Source organism: Amyelois transitella, chromosome 17, assembly GCF_032362555.1.
Source record: "Amyelois transitella isolate CPQ chromosome 17, ilAmyTran1.1, whole genome shotgun sequence".
Classification (NCBI taxonomy): domain Eukaryota; kingdom Metazoa; phylum Arthropoda; class Insecta; order Lepidoptera; family Pyralidae; genus Amyelois; species Amyelois transitella.
Genome location: NC_083520.1, coordinates 6,524,341 through 6,543,647, shown reverse-complemented (window position 1 = coordinate 6,543,647; position 19,307 = coordinate 6,524,341). Strand labels below are relative to the sequence as shown.

General features: G+C 35.9%; 1 protein-coding gene across 3 annotated transcripts in view; it reads right to left on the bottom strand.

Moving 5' to 3' along the window:
* LOC106134310 (protein gustavus) overlaps positions 1-19,307 on the bottom strand; it is a 48,552-nt gene that overhangs the window by 16,046 nt on the left and 13,199 nt on the right. Inside the window, exon 1 of one of the 3 annotated variants that reach the window (XM_060948757.1) lies at positions 10,282-10,674. The exons of the other annotated variants lie outside the window; for them this stretch is intronic. The gene's annotated coding sequence lies outside the window, so the exon portion shown is untranslated. Of the gene's footprint in view, positions 1-10,281; positions 10,675-19,307 lie in introns of those variants that run through there. 3 annotated transcript variants of the gene reach the window in all.

Genomic DNA, 19,307 nt, shown 5'->3' with positions numbered 1-19,307 from the left:
ATTTATACAAAATTACAATTAGACCTGCAATTTTGTATGGATCAGAGTGTTTGGCTACGAATAATCAACATATAGCGAAGTTATACCCTACAGAAATGTGCATGTTACGCAGGTCAGCTTGTCACATTACTGGATAAAATTCGGTTCGGATATATAAGAGGAAGTTTCAAAGTTGCCTTAATTTCTGAAAAATTTATTGATCAACGTCTCAGATAGTACGGACATATACAAAGACGGTCAGTTGATATATATACATAGCTATATTATAGTTAAGGTTGCTCTGGAACTGCTAACAAGAAAGCGAGGACAACACAGACCGTCATCCACTTGGTTGATGACGATCCAAAAAGATCTGAAAGAAGCCTATTTAGACGCCAAAATGGTTCAAGATCGTCTGTTGTGAGAGGAAGGAGAAGAATCCGAAAAATTTTTAAATTAAAAATTCACCTTATAATACAAATTTTAAATTTGAGACGTATTTAACTTTATATTGAGAAATTTATAATCTAGAACGGGTAAAATTCTCAATTTCTAATTAGAAAATAAGTAAACGTTTTTAGAAATTGAAACTGTTAAGACGAAGTTATGCATTGCCCTAATTTACATGTGAAAAGGTATTGTTCGTTCAAATATGACTCATTTTCGAACTCTTGGTTAACTTTCACCATTGCTTGTTCTCATTTGTTAGATGCAGATTTAAGATGAAAAGGTTTTCATATTATATAAAACTTCTTAAAAAATCAACTTTGCTACTCAGCCTCACATCAAACGACAATGCTGAAAAAGTTATATAAATATGGAATTACTGATCTACAATTATGAGTTTGAGGCCATACCCACGTTTATTCGTTCGCCGTAAGAGATCAGTGAGAATCTTTTATCCCCTCTTTTAACCCCTTCTCCCCAAAATATCACCCCCATCTGTGTACCAAATTTTATCAAAATAGGTTTAATCGTTAAGGCATAAATGCGTTACAAACAGACAGTTACTTTCGTATTTACAATATTTGTATAGGGATTCAAAGGACTTCTAGGCACATGTACCTTCTGAACAGATGCTTCGTTTTAAGTTTTATAGAGATCATGAGACAGAAATATGACAATAGTTTTGGTTCATTATTTTAAAATCGTTCTTATAATATTAAACGAGCAAAATTTGTATATATGTAAATATATTTGTATGTACATATATTTGTATCGGCGTTCTCGAAAACGATTCTAAAGATTTCGTTGAAATTTGAAATATAGGTGCATACGGCGGTGAAAAATCTATCTAGCTGGGTCCCAATTTAGAAAAATTCATTTTTCTCTTATTTTAACCTAAAAATATTTTCCCATATAAAACGGTCGTTAGAGTTCGACTGTGTTACCGATGGAGGCGCTCGATTGGCTTTCACATAGGTGGACCCCTGTTTGATTCTCGGCAAACGGTAGTTTTATTTTTAATTGACATTTGAGGCTGTTTGTATCGTTTTTACTAATTTTGTGTAGTTTTCCTACGTTTTTGGACGCTTGTTGATTTTTTTTCTGACGTCCACCGAGCACTGCTCTGTCACCCAGGTACTACAAAATAATACAGCGTGGCAGATCTAAATATTAAAAAAAATACCTATCAGATATTTTCTTGAGCTGTTTTCATTTATTTTCCTTTAATGCGAACACTAACAATGGACTCTCTGTGTCGAATTATAAGACTTGCTTTTTTCATTCTACTAAAATATATTTTATGTAACTCCCAGTAGTTCCGCCAGTAATTTACTTTCTTGTCCACAACGAGAAACAAGGTGTAACATGTGGTCGTATTTATAGTATGTAATCACAATAGTAACTTTTTGGCCCAATTTATCAATAAAATAAAAAAAATGTATGTTGTATTCAACTAGTTTAGACATATCGGGAATCTAAAACATCTTTAGAAATATACTCGTATTTCAAAATAGCAACTCGGCGGATGAATCGATACCGCCATGAATACGATATTTATGGATATTGAATATGCACTCGTAAAATAACGACCCATATTTTGTACACTTTGTAGACATTAGATCGGGAAGAAATAACGTTATATGGCGTGGTGTAAAATAGTTATCAGTTGGGTTGTTAACATATTTTATTTCGTCGTTTTAATTCTAATGTAATTTAAGTGCAACAACAGACATTGTGCTGAATAGCAACGTAGTAAAGTACAGTAGTACACAAAAACTTCATAATTGTCTTGGGTAGCCAAGCCAGTTCCAATAAATAGTCGCAACTCTTTCGGCCACGTTTAGTTGAATGACTCAATGATGATATTGAGATTTACATTGATATAATGACAGCTGAAGTCCATCATCAAAAGTAAGAAACCAAATTATATACATTTTTTATAGTTAATAGCTTAGCAGTAAATATTTGTAATGGTGAATATATAATAAAAAAAAGCTAAATGCACGCGAAACCGCTATTAGGAAATAGGCTCTGCCTGCCGCAACGAACAAACGATAACGATTTCACTAGGCAGCCATAGTGAATAGGGAAAATTGCGCTTTTCAGCGAAATGAAAGCTCGCCACCGTTGCAGAATTTCCCGCTAGAAAAAAAGATATATAAATGTTCGGGCTGTCTCTCCTTTGATATTTATATGCTTTCAGGAGCCCTCATAAATCCTGGACATATAGCCAAATTAAACCGTCGCTTTTAAGTTAATATCAATTTTATGCTATGCGATTTGAATTAATATATCGTTATGTTCGGTCTTCTAACTTTATTTTTTAGAAAATACAATTTATTTCTTCGGCTGCTGTGAGCTTACTAATACACATTATTCTGTCTGTGGGGAACTATATTGTTTTTCTATTTCTGCATGTATATCCTGTGGCTGTCATTCAAAAATAAAAATATTCATACTTATTACAGAGAATGCTATATAACACCTCCGTAGACTTTTCTAAGAAGAGTCTCGGCGGCGGAAGTAAGACAAACTACAAAGAAGCGAACGAATAGGAAGAGGAACCGATGTGTTAAACAACGGAGGTCACCAGAACACGCAAAAAATGATTTAGATGGCGCCAGAACTACAAGAAAAATTGTAATTTAGGTATAACGCGCTATAATTTTGTAAGTGAAAATACAAATATTTTAAAGCAGTAAAAGAAACGTTCATAAATGTTTTCATTGTTTATAAAATGTTATTTACTTAATTAGTGAATATTGGGGTCGTTTTAACGTAAAGCGAAAACTATTAGGGTCAAAGGTGATATGATACTTGAGTTCCATTATGGCAACCACCTACTTTAGTTTACTCAGTCATAATCATAATAAATAGTATAATTACGTATACAGAGATATAATTGGCTTACCAAGCCAATACCTACAATACACGCATAAGGCACAGTTGCACTGTTATACCGTCCCTTACGTGCCGGTTGAAGTATGAAAAGATATTATGTTAGTAGCTATTTGACTCTGTCATACAATATGATAACGGACATACATGACAGTATATCATATATGTACCATTGGGGTGATCGTATACCTGATCGTCTACTATGGAATATAGATTGGACCCCAATGTATATACGAACTACGAAGCCACGTGGGAAGCAACAAGAATGTTTTGGAAAAAAACTTAGCATCAAAATTTTAAAGAGTAATTCGGCTAACAATAACAAGATACAAATAGAAAACAATGTATGGGACGGATTTGTATAAGCATCGCATATAATATACCTATATATATATGTCGGATAATGGGAGCATCTCTGTAGCATAAGTTTCATATGATCGTCGATAGATGGCGTAGCTAGATGGATTTTCCGCTAAGAAAACATTCAATGGCGTTTGTTAACTTATTATTTGTGATTGTGTTAAATTAAAGATTAATCAGTACTCAATAATTATGATAATTCGTGATTTGATTTTTGATAGTAATTTCTGCATTGTTTACGTAATAGATAACGGTTGCTATTTTTTTTAATGTACTGCGCCGGAAACGCAAGCGCGCTTGTTGCACCCAAACGCGTTTGGACATGACCCTCTCAGTCGTTGTTTAGAGCCGTGCCTTTACACATCGATTTTGAGGAACTTGTCTGTGACCGGGCAGTGACTATTTTTCTTTATTTAACTGTGGGGTAGTTGCGTTATTGTTATTCGATTATTAAGTACTTTTGTATCTCGGAATAAAACTGTTTAATAGTGAAAGTGTTTTTCGTTGCCTGATTACCCACTCAGCGCCCACGAAATGAATAATGAGGAAACAAATGTTTACAATGAGCCTCCGAAGTCGCCTCCGGCCACCGTCGACGCGACATCAGAAGTGGGATACCTTCAGGCACGAAATAATTCCACGAGTTTACCCGGATTAGACGAATCTCTTCTGCGTGTTCTTCTGGAGTCGCAGAACAGGAATATGATGAGCCTGATCGATGCAATAAAACCGTCTGCATCTGCTCAAAGGATTTCTCTGCCCGAATTCGACCCAGACAAGTCCGACAACGACCCTCGTGCATGGTGTGATACCGTTGACCTCTGCGTGGCTGATCGTGATCTATGTGGCAGTGCTTTGATAATTATACTGAGTAAAGCGCTAAAAGGAAGTGCCTCACGATGGCTATCGCAAGTGTCTTATGCTGGGATAACTTGGCCGGAATTCAAGGACATTTTTAAGGCTAGATATGACTGTATCGAGACACCAGCAGCAACGCTGATTAATTTGCAAAATAGTCGCCCAAAGGAAGGTGAATGTTATGCCGCTTATGCTTCCCGTCTGATGACTTCGCTATCGTCACGTTGGCAAGGTATGAGCGCCGAGCAGATTGCAATTTCTACGATACTTGCTCATGTGTCTCGATTCGATGATAGATTGCAACGTCTTGCTTTTACTACCGAAATTACTTCGCGTGATAAACTCCAACGAGAGCTTCAGGCATTTTCGCATATGAAACGAAAGAGCAATACCGTGTCATTGGCACTCGACGGGCCCAATGACAGCAAGCGCATGAAGCCTTTTTTGCCAAATACCTTCAAATGCAACTACTGTGGCAAACCTGGACACCGAGCTGCAGACTGCCGTCAGCGACGCGATGTGAAGCGGACCACCAGCGGTCCTTCGGCAACGCCTTCAACTAGTACCGGACGAGAGAAGCAGGACCTGACATGCTTCAAATGCGGTGGCAAGGGTCACTACGCATCAAGGTGTACTCAGCGAGCAACCAGCGGCGGCGGCCAGGGATCGTCGAGCAACGGTGCATCAACCAACGCGGCCAGCCAACGACGGGTGGATGTGTGCTTCGTGAGCAATCCACGTGGTCACTTGATGAATAATGGTGAGTCGTTTCCTTTTCACTATGACTCTGGGGCCGAATGTTCTCTCATCAAAGAATGTGTTGCTTCCAAGTTTTCGGGAACACGATTTGATAATGTGATAACCCTCACGGGTATTGGGCAGTCTTCAATTCAAAGTTTAGTTCAAATTTTGGCTGAAGTTACAATAAATGCTATACCTATAGAGATACTTTTTCATGTTGTTCAAGACAGTTTTCTTAGGAGTAACATTTTATTTGGAAGGGAAATATTGGATCAAGGTCCCATTCTTGACGGCCTCTGTGGCGCAGCGGTAGTACGCTTGTCTGTGACACCGGAGGTCCCGGGTTCGAATCCCGGCCAGGGCATGATGAGAAAAGAACTTTTTCTGATTGTCCTGAGTCTTGGATGTTTATCTATATAAGTATTTATTATAAAATATAGTATCGTTGAGTTAGTATCTCGTAACACAAGTCTCGAACTTACTTCGAGGCTAACTCAATCTGTGTAAATTGTCCCGTATATAAAAAAAAAAAAAAAAAAAAAAAAAAAAAATTGTATGTGTTATGTGTTAATAATAATCTTTTGAACTGGACATTGGCGGTTGTCAATGCGATAAAGCACTTTCGCCATTACCTGCAAGGCCTTAAGTTCACCGTAGTAACCGACTGTGCATCAGTTCGAGCTTCAAAAAGTAAGACTGATCTTTCTTCGCGAGTTCATAGGTGGTGGGTTTAGGCAATAAATTCGACTGTCAATCGTGTAACTAAAGCCAGTCCCTTAGAATTAATGATTGGGAAGGTTGCCCGACCGTTCAACTTAATGACTATTGATGAAGAGCCTATCGAAGTTGACTTAGATATGGTGAGAGAACAGGCGACCCAGGGCATAAAGGATAACGCTTCCTATGACAAGAAACGGTTCGACTCCAATAAGGCTAAGGTGCATAAGTTTTCTGTAGGAGACTTTGTGCTTCTTGAAAATGAGGAAAGGAACCAGACTAAGCTGGATCCTAAGTTCAAAGGTCCCTTTAAGGTAATTGAAGTTTTAGATGGAGATAGATACCTACTGAAATCTCTGAACTCTAACAGAACCTATAAGTATCCCCATGATCGTGTTAGGAGGATATCAGACCATCAAGTTCCCAAAGAGCTAGATAATACCGATGAAAATGATTTTGTTGATGATGATGATTGTTAGTTTGTTTGATGATACATGTCATGGTGCTGCTGATGGTACGGGTAACCGATGGACTGGATTACTCATGATTTAGATGGCCGATGGACCGAGCCATGTTAGTGTCCGATGGACTGGATACTATGAGTGTTCGATGGACTGAACACTGATGATTTGACGAGACATGATAGTATCCGATGGACTGGGTACTGAGGGAGCCGATGGACTGGCTCAGAGCCGATGGACTGGCTCGGAGCCGATGGACTGGCTCAAGTATGCGTACCCAGACTTGTGTCATTGATTTTTCTTTTCATTACTGTAGATTAGTACCAATTGGAATATGGGAACTTGTCGGTCAGATGTTTTAAATTAATGATTTTTAGTTTTGTAAACAAAAGCCCTTGAATTATTTCTGGTCGAGATAGCCGAACGGTTTACTGTCTGTGTTTTGTTTTGTTCTCAGATGCAACACCCGAGGACGGGTGAAGACCATCAGGATGGCCGTGTCGGATAATGGGAGCATCTCTGTAGCATAAGTTTCATATGATCGTCGATAGATGGCGTAGCTAGATGGATTTTCCGCTAAGAAAACATTCAATGGCGTTTGTTAACTTATTATTTGTGATTGTGTTAAATTAAAGATTAATCAGTACTCAATAATTATGATAATTCGTGATTTGATTTTTGATAGTAATTTCTGCATTGTTTACGTAATAGATAACGGTTGCTATTTTTTTTAATGTACTGCGCCGGAAACGCAAGCGCGCTTGTTGCACCCAAACGCGTTTGGACATGACCCTCTCAGTCGTTGTTTAGAGCCGTGCCTTTACACATCGATTTTGAGGAACTTGTCTGTGACCGGGCAGTGACTATTTTTCTTTATTTAACTGTGGGGTAGTTGCGTTATTGTTATTCGATTATTAAGTACTTTTGTATCTCGGAATAAAACTGTTTAATAGTGAAAGTGTTTTTCGTTGCCTGATTACCCACTCAGCGCCCACGAAATGAATAATGAGGAAACAAATGTTTACAATGAGCCTCCGAAGTCGCCTCCGGCCACCGTCGACGCGACATATAGTATACCAGAGAAACCATTTAAATATGCCTCCGCTATCTGTCCATCACAGGGCACGTAGCTTTTGACAGATGTACTTAAGACAGCAAAATGATTTACAAAATGACTAGTTACAAGGCCACTGTTAAAATAGTAAGGGAAGGGAAAATCTTATATAATTTAAACTTTCTTCCATATAATCTTACGTGCTAGATATAAGAATGTTATGCAATAGTTTTGCCTAAACCAGGTGGTTTAGGCAGAACTATTGCCCCAAATTTTCCATTTCCAAAATTTCCATTCTGCACAAACAGGGAAAAGTGCACCTACGATGGTCTAATAATCATCCTTTTTTCTTTAAAAAAGTCATTACAAGGAAACTCTGAAATTGTGATTTTTCCAATACTTTTAATTAACATCACATGCGTACAGAATGGCGGTTTATGAAAAGTCAGCTTCGCTGCCCTTACATTTGCCCTAAAAACTAAATTTTATCAACCGTAAAAGGTTTTAAAACACAAAGTAACACGAAATGTAGCGTGCGTGTAGCCCTTTTCGCTTAAGAATACACGGAACGGTTAGAATTATTTAGCAGCATTTTGACAAAGAAAACAAATCTGGCAAGCCTTGAAGCTTGCTTTAGATAGAATAAAATTTTATTTCTATATTTTGATTGTTTTTGTTGATCAATATTATCCTTCGGCTTAATCTGCACTAACAAGTATAAATGTTTTTTTTGCGTGAAAATATCATACTTAATTGTCGGTATTTTATTTCTTATTTAGTTTATGTACTGGTGCTTTTTACAGGAGATTTGGGTAAACATTTTACTTTTTGATGTATTTGGATGGATATAGATAGAGGATATTTCATTTAGATGTTCAATTATACCATAGTTTTGCCTGAAATTGCATAATGCGATAAGTCCGCCTTTATTTCGTCTTAATATATGTTATAATTTTCGAACAATAAAGATTATTATAGATAGCAATTCTAAGAATAAAAAACATACTTAAGATAAGGATAATTAGTAAAAAATATTATGTCAATTATTGTCCACTTTACCTTGCTTACGCGACGCGACCAATGTCAAAACAGGTTTTAAGAAGGATTTTAAAATGTTGAATATTAAAACAATATTTTATATTTTAAGGCAAACAAACACCAAGGATACTAGGTAAGTGATTCAAAGACAGCAGTCGTACTTACATGTGTATATCATCGTAAATGCTTATTTGTGCTTGTCAACCGTCCGTACGTGCTGCCGTTACTCCAACATGTGACGGTTTATCGGCTGAGCTTAAATGTCTAAGTAACTGTCGTCTCAATGAAGAATTATAAGCATTCTTAGCGTATGCTCAACGAATACCGAATGCTTGAAATCTAAAAATGAACGGCACCATAAACATTTGCACAATCACGTAGCGAAGAGCGAAGCTCGTGCAGCTAAATATTCGTGCTCCCTACCGATATTACCAAGGCTTTCCACTTTCAGTAACTATGTTTACCTCGCGAATAGCCACACGTAAATTCTTATCGTATTTATAAGCAAACTTTATGTCTTTCATATTGTAACCGTGCGAATCGGAAGAATTTTATCAGAATATGTATGTCTCCGAATACAAAAGGTAAACTTCATTTACCAGAACAATTACACACAATTGCAATAAATTGTCGGTGAAAATTTATTCGTAATGCAAAGGTCAGACTTAACTGATGGGAAAGGAATTCGTTAAAATGTCAATATTATAGCTCTCAATTTCTTTAAAGCGAATATTAATATGAGTTCTTAAATACATTACATAGCCACACATGGTCATAAAGGCTACAATATATGTAAAACAGAATCGCGTAAGACGTCAGTGCCACTCAGTGTAGTTACATATGACATCCGCACTGATAATGATAAGCAAATCGAACTAGTCGTGCGTATTTCTGGAAGGGTATATCGCATTGCCGTCTGTTATTAGTAAACTTATGGGCATAGGTCAGAGATAACGCCATGTCAGACGATCTAGTTCTTGTGTTATTTATTTAGCGTCATTATAATTGTGTTGCAAATTATTTCAAATGTCAACAAGTTTCTACAATACTTTTTTAACTTAATTTTCCAAAGTCGAGTAATTTGTTCATAATATATATATATATATTTTAAATATTAGAAAATGTTTACCACCTTCTAAACACCACAATTTTGATTTAGCTTACCGTGTCATCCAATCATTTTACAAAATGCCTCTATATAAGTAACTAAATATGTACTAGTTTAATCAAATGTCTTATTCCAGCTTAAATTATTCACGTGCCAAGCAAGTTGAGAAAACTTTGAAATGCCAGTATCAAACTTGTTTGTTTCTTTTTCTATATTGTATATGAAAATAATAATAAAAAATATAGATCCTTGAAAAATAAAGCACCGAAGAATTCGAGTTGTTATAGGCCAATCAATTAGGCTCGTAGCGTTGCTCTCGTGTTGCGCGAAATATCTTGAAACAGCTGATTTGTAAATAAGTGATAGGAACTAAGTGTTTTGTCAGTAAAAATATCTATAATTTATATTAAAGCAAACCAAGCTTTTTTATTTGTAGTTCTCTCGTAATAGACTGCTGTTTTTGCAGATAAAATTAAAGATGTCCTGTCTATTATGAAAAATAAAATTTATAATATTACCACCATTTGTATAGTAAGCACAACACTATCAGCAAACAAATATATGTATAAATTCAAATTTAAGTTCACAAAACAACTAGGTTATGATTACCACAAACATACCTCAAATGGGACAAAACACTGAAGTGTGCATAGTTCCAATCATAGTTAACACTAATGGCGGCACAAAAACTGACAGCGAGTCACTTGTTTCAAACAACAGTATAACATTGGAGGCACCAATTGAATTAACCGCGACGCGATACAGTTGTGAGTGTTGCGACACCAAAATATCGTAAATACACGTGCTCAGTGCAACGCGCCGAATCCAACTGGGACGTGTGACTATCTATTATAGCGGTGCGCGTGCACACAGGCTCTCGGTCCATTTCCCCCACGCGGCTCAATCCGTTAGATATATTTTGCTGTGTCGATCATGTGTTACCAACACTAAATCAAACTATACATATACACGGAACCAAATTAAATTTCAATCAAACATAAAATTAAAATTATATTGGAGGCTAACTTGTTCAAGAGTTGACGAGAAAATCTTGGAAAAATATAGTATTTTAAACAAAACACACATCTAGAGATAACAAATGTCAAATACAATTTGTCTGCGGTAATTTTATCAGAAACGTCGAAAAGCAATTATGATAAAGGTACTTCAGGCAAAAGTACTCGAATAGAATGTCCTCTTGGTAGGTTAATAAACCTAGAAACAATGTTTGTTGTCTTCTTCATTTATGCATTTTATGTCATTTTCATATTTTGATGTACATATGTTATGGACTGGGAAATACCGAATAACAAATGATTGGCATTTTCCATTCATCCATCTATATAATCACGTTTATATCCTTTGCGGGGTAGACAGAGCAATCTTGAAAGGCTGACAGGCCACGTTCAGCTGTTTGGCCTAATGATAAAATTAAATTATAATTAGACATTTTCTAAGATTTAAATAATTAGCTGTTTCATTATCTTTACAATAACGACGGAGTTAACTAAAAAAGGAAACTGATAATTGTATTTTGCCCCAACTATTACAAATTTACAACAGAACCTAGACCTTTCTCATCTCCGAATACCTCAACTTTTTTATTTTCGTTAGTTAAGTTCGTTAGCACCGAGGAAATTATTATCACATAAGTTTCGATACAACTAGCACTATTCCTTTATGTCAAACTGACCCAGGGCTTTCTACTTTAACTTTGAACCAACATTGTAAAAGTTGCAGTCTATTTATTCCAATAGATAAATCAAACCAGCCAGCGCGGGGTATGTATGTATGTCATACGTTCTCCGAGAGCGAATTGCAGTGAAGATGCACCGCTATGTTCAACTTTTTGCACCCATGCAAGGCCGTTATTCACCGCTGTGGGGACAGGTGTCGCAGTTACCGTCACGTTCTCTCCAGTGCGTTTATCTTCCGAGTTTTCGAACGCTACTTTCCCATTACACGGTTTCAAACTTGCATATATTGGAAAGGAATATGTTGAATGGAGATTTGATAGCACTTTCATCACCTTAATGTAACTTCAACAATGATCTTTGGAGTGTATTTTCAAAGAATACATCCAAATAATTTCAAAAGTTGTCTAGGTCAAGTATTTACGGATTTCTTTTGCACAAAAGCCTTGTGCGTTAACCTTGTAAATAATATAGCGTAATACAATTTATATGTTTGCGACTTGCGGCGCATAATCAGTAGGTTCTGTAGTAGAGTAATATGGACAAGATCCTTTAATGAAAATTTACTCAGTAAGGAAAAATATTTAATACTTAGAATAGAACTTGCTTACATAATATCGGTATTTCATTTCTGCATGTTGAAGCAGCTTTGAAGCCTGATAATTACCTGCAAGGATAAGAAAAGACACCGTTAGTATTAAGGTAAATAACATTAAATGAATAAATACAAGGTGTATTGTCTTTAAGGAAAATATATGTAAATGGTTCTGACGTTTTGACTAACGATTGATCTTTACACAGAAACATATTAATTTGACAACTTAATTAATAATTTGTGTACTGAAACTTGGCACTGGTAAACTAAAACGCGATTAATGCAAAAATAAAAGTGAAGGAAAACGAATGAATATTATTTCTATATTCATTTGTCTCCATTTGCATCCTTTACGTGACTCTGTGACTAGAAATGGAATACTATTCGAATAACTGGCTTCCGCGCGGCTGGCACGTTTTATGCGAAAAACACGGATTGAATCGATGCGATAGAGCATGGCATAATCAGTTATGTGATGGTATAGAGATTAACCAAATTGTCACATTGTATATACTACATATGTGTCACTTTCTATATAAATCTGTTTTTATGATGTAAAGTAAATGGATCGTTGGAAGAAATTTTCTTCTAGGCTTCTTTTTTCTTTGTATATTATGGCCCATCTTAGCAGAAAACTGAACCGTGAATAAAGATATGGTTCATAATATCCGGTAAAATTATTTAACCAGTTATGTACCTACTCATTGTAACTGAGAGAAACCAAATTCATTCAACTTCTCCGTTGATCGGTTAACTTGATAAATTGGTAGAAAACCATAGGCGCTTAGATTCTATTACCTCTAGCTACATTTGGCTATATAATCATATGCAATGGAATAATCTTGCTAAGGCTCATCTAGTCCCTTTCTCATCATAACGTGTTCTGGATAGTAATCTCTCTGTTGGTTTAAGTATCGGACTGCTAAAGACATTATGTAAGTGATATTTACTTTAGCTGCCTGTGGAAGGACTTAGTTTAGGTCGGACTCTTGTCTTTATTGGTAAATAACCCACCTTGGCAATGTTTTCCTTATTTTCCTTAGTTTGATCCTGTTTTGATTTATGAAAAACTACATCACAAGTTGTCTCCACGGAGAACGATAAACAAAGATATGAAAATATTTATATACGATTTAGACTCATTACGTAGTATAATGATTAAACATTTAATCCTGACCTAGACCGTGGAGGGCGTTAGAGCGTTTGCTTAACAATTTTTCGTATCCGCATACACATTGAATAAAAATATGACATAATAAAATTTTAGGCAGGCCAAGATCTTACAAATATAGCTAGGTTTGTTGTGCAATGCAGAGACTAGCTAATGGAAGAGAGCGGTCGTTAGAATTGTTTGTTGCCTAATTTGATTACACTTGTACGAATTAGTAATGCAATTTAGTTCATTTTATAAATAAAAAACGAGCCGTGTTGAATGTAAAAATGGAAAGCAAAGATTTTAAAATGTTATAAACTATAAGCTGTGAATATGGAAAATAGTGCTTATAAGACCCGTCGTATCAAATATGGCGACCTTATGCGGTTACGAATAGGTGAGGCATAAGCTAAAACCAATAGCCGGTAATGTTAGCCACTGGCGAACGACAAGGTTATTCGTCTATACATACTATAGATATGCCTGAGGGCCACGGGAAGTATTTGTAACAAGGTATCTGACATCATTAAATATCATAACTTTTCGGTCACTTAAGGAAAATCAAGAGATCAGTCCGGTAGAATCTCTGGACTAAGACATGATTGATGTTTTGATCGTTCCTAGGTCGTTTATTTTCAATTTAACGACTTTGATGTAGGGCTCCTTTTATGTTCTTTAATATGATCATAATTTATTATTGTCGTTTAGCTTCTTTATACGTTCAGTGAAATAAGCTTGTTTACGTTCATATTGCCACTGATGAACTAATAGCCAATCATTGTCGTGACATCAATTAGTGGCGATGAATTGGTCGCGTCACTTCCAATATACCCCACTTTAAAATAAAGCGCGTACAGTAATGGTCCATCGACGGTTCTGCCCTCGACGATATTGGTAACGCCCACAGTATTCGCTTTAAATAAAATTTTGCAGCAAAGCGTAGCAACGCCGTTGTCTGCTTTTATAGTGCTGCAAGTGGCACGTTATCATAGCCGAAGTTTTATTAAATGGTTATATTTATCCATGTTGGTAAAATGGTTCAGTTAGACTACTTCAACAATAACCAGAAATTCGTCTTCGTTGTTCATAAAACTATACGCGCATTTAAAAAAAAATCATATGAAATCCATACATTCATTGAGTTTAAGCTATTTTAAGAGTCGAGATACGCATAATAAAACATGTCTTTTATATTTTGTTTGGTAGTTAAGATTGGGTGAAGGTTTTCGGTCAGCTTAGTCACATTATAAATTTTTGATAGTGTTTTAAGTGTGTCGTCATTAAAACATTTTTTGCGACAGCATCCACCTGAGAGAGATATTTGGTTACCCAGAATATATTGTCGTATATTCTGTTCAGGTTAAAGGGCGCGTTTGATGTTTGCTTTATATTAGACATGGTTTAATTAAATAGCGTCTGATTTAATCAACGCAGCGCCACCATTGGCAACAAGTACCTACAAGATCAAAGAAGATCCTAAACATATTTTCGTTGAAATTAATATTGTGACTTTAATGTTGTTAATATTGAAAAATGTGTTAAGAAAGATTAGGAAATTTTTTGATTAGATTTTGAACATAATCTTCAGTATATTACAAAAGTAAAAAATCTGCTAAAAGAAAATAAAAGTAACGGGAGAGCTTTCATTAAACGCTCTAGAATTTGTTAGAAAAGTATAAAAAAATACTTACACTGGCTAACGATATCGAACAACGAAGTTACGATTTCAAAACAATTACTTATCAGATTAGACGTTCCAATAAGAGGAAACCGCATTGTAGCGAAGTGGTCAGAGGATCTCAAGACAAATGTAGCCACGGCCGGCTTCATCTGTCGGGATGCGGCGAGGCGAGAGGGTCGAAAGAAACGGGGTGATTAATCACACGGGAGGACGCCAGATAAGCGGCGCCTCGTGGGGAGGGTCTGCCCACACAGCTGATCGGTGAATTTATACAATAACCCCACGACTTTATTTACTTTGATAAGATAATTTTGTATTTGATAAGACTGTTTTAGATGTATTATTGTATTATTTCTATACGCCATATTTCTATACTTCATATTATTAAGGCGTTTTTGGTATTAGCAAAATACAATAAATATATAATTTACAAAAAACATTATACAACATTATGATAATTTGTATACGATTTTAGCAATAAATGCGTATCGTTTGGTATACTTATGGGATTGTATTACTAAGAAAGAAGGTAATAAAGATCGAAGTCGGAGGTAAACAGGGGAAGATCGAAAAGAAATGAATGGATAACGTGAAAGAAGGAAGCACTGTTTTGTGAGATGGGTAATGATAAAACAAATTGGGAGAGTAACACACTGTAGTGAACCCATAAGAAAACGAATGAAGGAATGGGAAAACGTAAAAAGACATAATCCGCTATAACTGATATGATCAAGGTAGCTTGTAGCTAGTACGACAGCATCTCATCCGTTGATGGTACTCCGTTGTGACTAAGTGTTCCTTTCAGATGTGGCACGCCAGCGAATCGCTTCAGCGACTGTCTATGTACACTTGGGCAGACGTTGCGCGCGCACACCGATCAATAACCAAGCGCCAAGTTCGCATCGCGGGCTCTCTAGATTCGTGAGCCTATTTTTTGGTACGCAACAATTGAAAGATTAAATAAAAATTCAACAGAATTTTTTTTTTAAGAAAGTACAACGATTTTTTACTTATACTGTTCAGCTTTATAATAAATAAAATAAAGTTAGAAGAGAAAATATGCAAAGACTTTCGGTTATAGTGTGAACGATCCTTAACATGTCTTAATGCACAGTATGCGAAGTTGGTGGTTTTATGGTTTAAGTAGTTACTAGGCGCCGAAAATCGATAGCTTCACTTAGTTCTCCGGTTGTCTGCGTCATCAAGTCTCTTTGGACGACACTTTAGTTTAAAGACTTTGCACATTCAAACTTTGGAAGCTTATTGCCGTGCTTAGAATGTTGGAACAGTTTGCTCAAATATTAATTAGTAATGGTGAGATGAATACTACTACTCGGCAATTAAATCTACTTAAAATATTATGGACTATGTTATGGCGGATTTTTAATCTTAAATTATGTATAATCTTAATAAGCATTACAATCTTGTGAGAACGTTAAGCTTGGTAAACCACAATGCTTCACAGCAAAATTTAGCTGAGCTTACAAAAATAGTAAAATGTTTTTTAGTTTTCTTTGCTTGAGTAAGCTACTTATTTGTCAGGCCAATGGAAATTATACAAAATAGAGGGCATTTGAACCAATTTAGTTTCATTGTGCTGCTGTGACTTTTCAGATTTTATACCGCTGTTGTCCCCGTGGTAACATCGTCAACTAACAATTCTTATGCCGTAATACATTAACGTTGTTTATTTGATAATAAATAGCCTTATCAGCATGCCCTCTTTACTTTATGTAAGGGAAATTAAATTGGAATTCCTTTCTTAAACTCTATATTTCAACTTGTTGAATGAAGTAGGTAGGTACCAATAAAATTATTAAGTATTGGTAAATATATCGAAACTGTAATTTTCCGTTGTTAAAATTTAGGGATTTAGCATAAATTTCACATTTTAATGTTGTATTCTCGTATCTCCTTTACCAGGTTTGCTTTACTTTTCGTAAGTTGATTGTTATGTTCATATCGAACTTAAATAATTCATATGCACATAATAATCACTATCACTATATATATATACATACAGTAGTCCTCTTATTTTCTCTGCCTGTATGTATGCGCTAAGCTCTGAACGTTGTGGACGGATTTCGTTTCTATTTGAAAGGTTGGTAAGACGGTTTCTCACTAAGTTTTATATTTACTACTACCTAGTGCTCGTGCGAAGCCGGGGCGGCGTCGCTAGTATATGATAAATCTATGTTGTATATATAAATATATAAAGACCGACCAGTAAAAACAGACGTTTACATTGAAAGAAATATTAGTATATGACGCATTTGAAATTTAGTTTCCTTTCTCGAAAAACTAACATAAATTGAATCGAATTAGGACTAGGGCAAATGCGACGTTTTCAATGCCTGGTCTAAACGCTTCAAATACTACAATCAATAACAATAAGGATTAAAGTCCTTCCAATCTAATAAACACGCATGAAAATTTTCTCTCTAAATGTTAATCTCGAATAATTAAGTTTGCTGTTTGTTTTGCTATGGGTACTTACCAATAGCGAATTGTATTCGGTTAACAATAACGTATTAAAAAGATTTTGTTTATTTATTTTGGTCATACGCAGGTTACATAAAGCTTTCAAGATCAGTCTAAGAGTTATGTCAAATAAACACATAGGTATAACATGTGTAGGCGTTTCAGACGGCATTGTTGCTCCATGTCGCCCCATATCACCATAAAGGTCACATTTCAAGTTGAATACTTATTTGGTTATCACAATATAAATAGCATGACAACATTGTAGAACAGTTCTAAACTTGTATGAAGTACTTATGTATGTCAATGTAAGAACTAAAACTTACCAATAGGCTCAGAAGTGGACGCTTAAAATACTTTTCGGTTTACATGTTAAATCAAATCGAGTAGACACAACAGGCTTTGTCCTACCTTCACCATGTAACTCAGGAAGTGACAATAGCGTACGTACGCAAAGTTACAATGATGACTGGGTGGGCGTCGCATTGAGTTCATTGAACGCTATTATGGATCTTCAGGTACTTTGCCAAGAATACTTTCCACCTTGTTCCCTACACAATGCACAGCGGAAAAGGACCTTTATACAGAATCGTCAATGTTCTTTTGCCCAGTGAATACAGTCTAGCATGCGAATACAAAATTGAATTTCCTGCACTCTTTGAAAGTTGGATGTTGTTGGAATGAATTGGGGACTCGTAAAGTGATCTGTTTATGTTCGATGAATAGTGCACCGTTCCTTTAGTATTTAAACTATCGTGGATCGAGTATAAATAATTCGGTGGTTTAAAATGGTTTCCAAGTTGGAGAGCTGTGTGCTGGCGGCGCACACGTGTTGTCGCAGTTAAATATAACCGGCGGTTCAACGCACGAGGGGGGCGCGTCGCTGGCGTCCGGGTAACCTACAGCCAATGTTTCATTGCAACGATTATTCTATTTAACATGTTATTTCTGGCTTAGCACAACAGCATTTAGAACTAAGAGTAAGTAAGACCTTAAAGATTTCAAAAAACTGTTCTTAATGGTAACAAGAAAAGACATTTGAAGTTGTTAGAAATTTTCAGACTGAACATCGCATCCAATTAATTCTCACTTCATTTATCGTTGAAATCTACAACCAAACCTATATGATAGTATTGAACTTGGCTCTCCATTACTTATATTTATATATGTTACTCTTAGTATTACATCAACGCCCCTTGCGTCATGCACAAGATAAAAATGCAGTTTACAAACATGTGAGTTTATCGTCATCGTGTTACAAAATCCATATAGGTATTATATGCGATCTGTTGTCTCTCGTTCATATGATATTGCATAAATATGCATCATGACATAATCCGCTGAATGGTAAAACAATAATATTATTGCGCCTGTCATTACAATAAACTGCATATCGAATTATCCTGTATGAAACTACGTTAAGTTAGCGACAAATAGGTACCAAGAATGTCATACAGTAAGGATTTGTAATACGTCCTACCTAGAAGGTATCCATTATTATACGGTGTGCCAATGTATTTAAGTTTAGAACCTCAATCGGTAATCAATTAATCTTTGGCCTGTATTAAAATTAGAATAGACCACGAAAGAGTCCTTATTCTAGCTATGAGTAGTAAAAGACACGGACTTTGAACGGGAAAAGGACTGAGAAGAATAAGGGAACACGAGGATTATCATTTTGCTTACTCAGCGGATTACATGTGTCGCTCAAAATTTTAGGAATGTACGTGAAAATTTGCAAATGGAATATTAAGATAAGAATCCTTGCATATTTTGTAATATCGTTGCCCGATCATGATAAACTAACAAAATATTAAAAATTATCAGATGGTACTATAGTTAGAAACGAGTGGTTCTCGACACTTTAGAATATATCCACTACTTATCTTCTCATGGATAGGATAGATGGAAAGGCTAATAAATTAATCATGTGGCAATTAGCTCTGTCTATCACGTAAAGAGATAAAGACGTAATATGTTTGAATGTAAGTGTATAAATAAACCAATTATAATAATAAAAGTGCCGTGTGGTTCCCGGCACC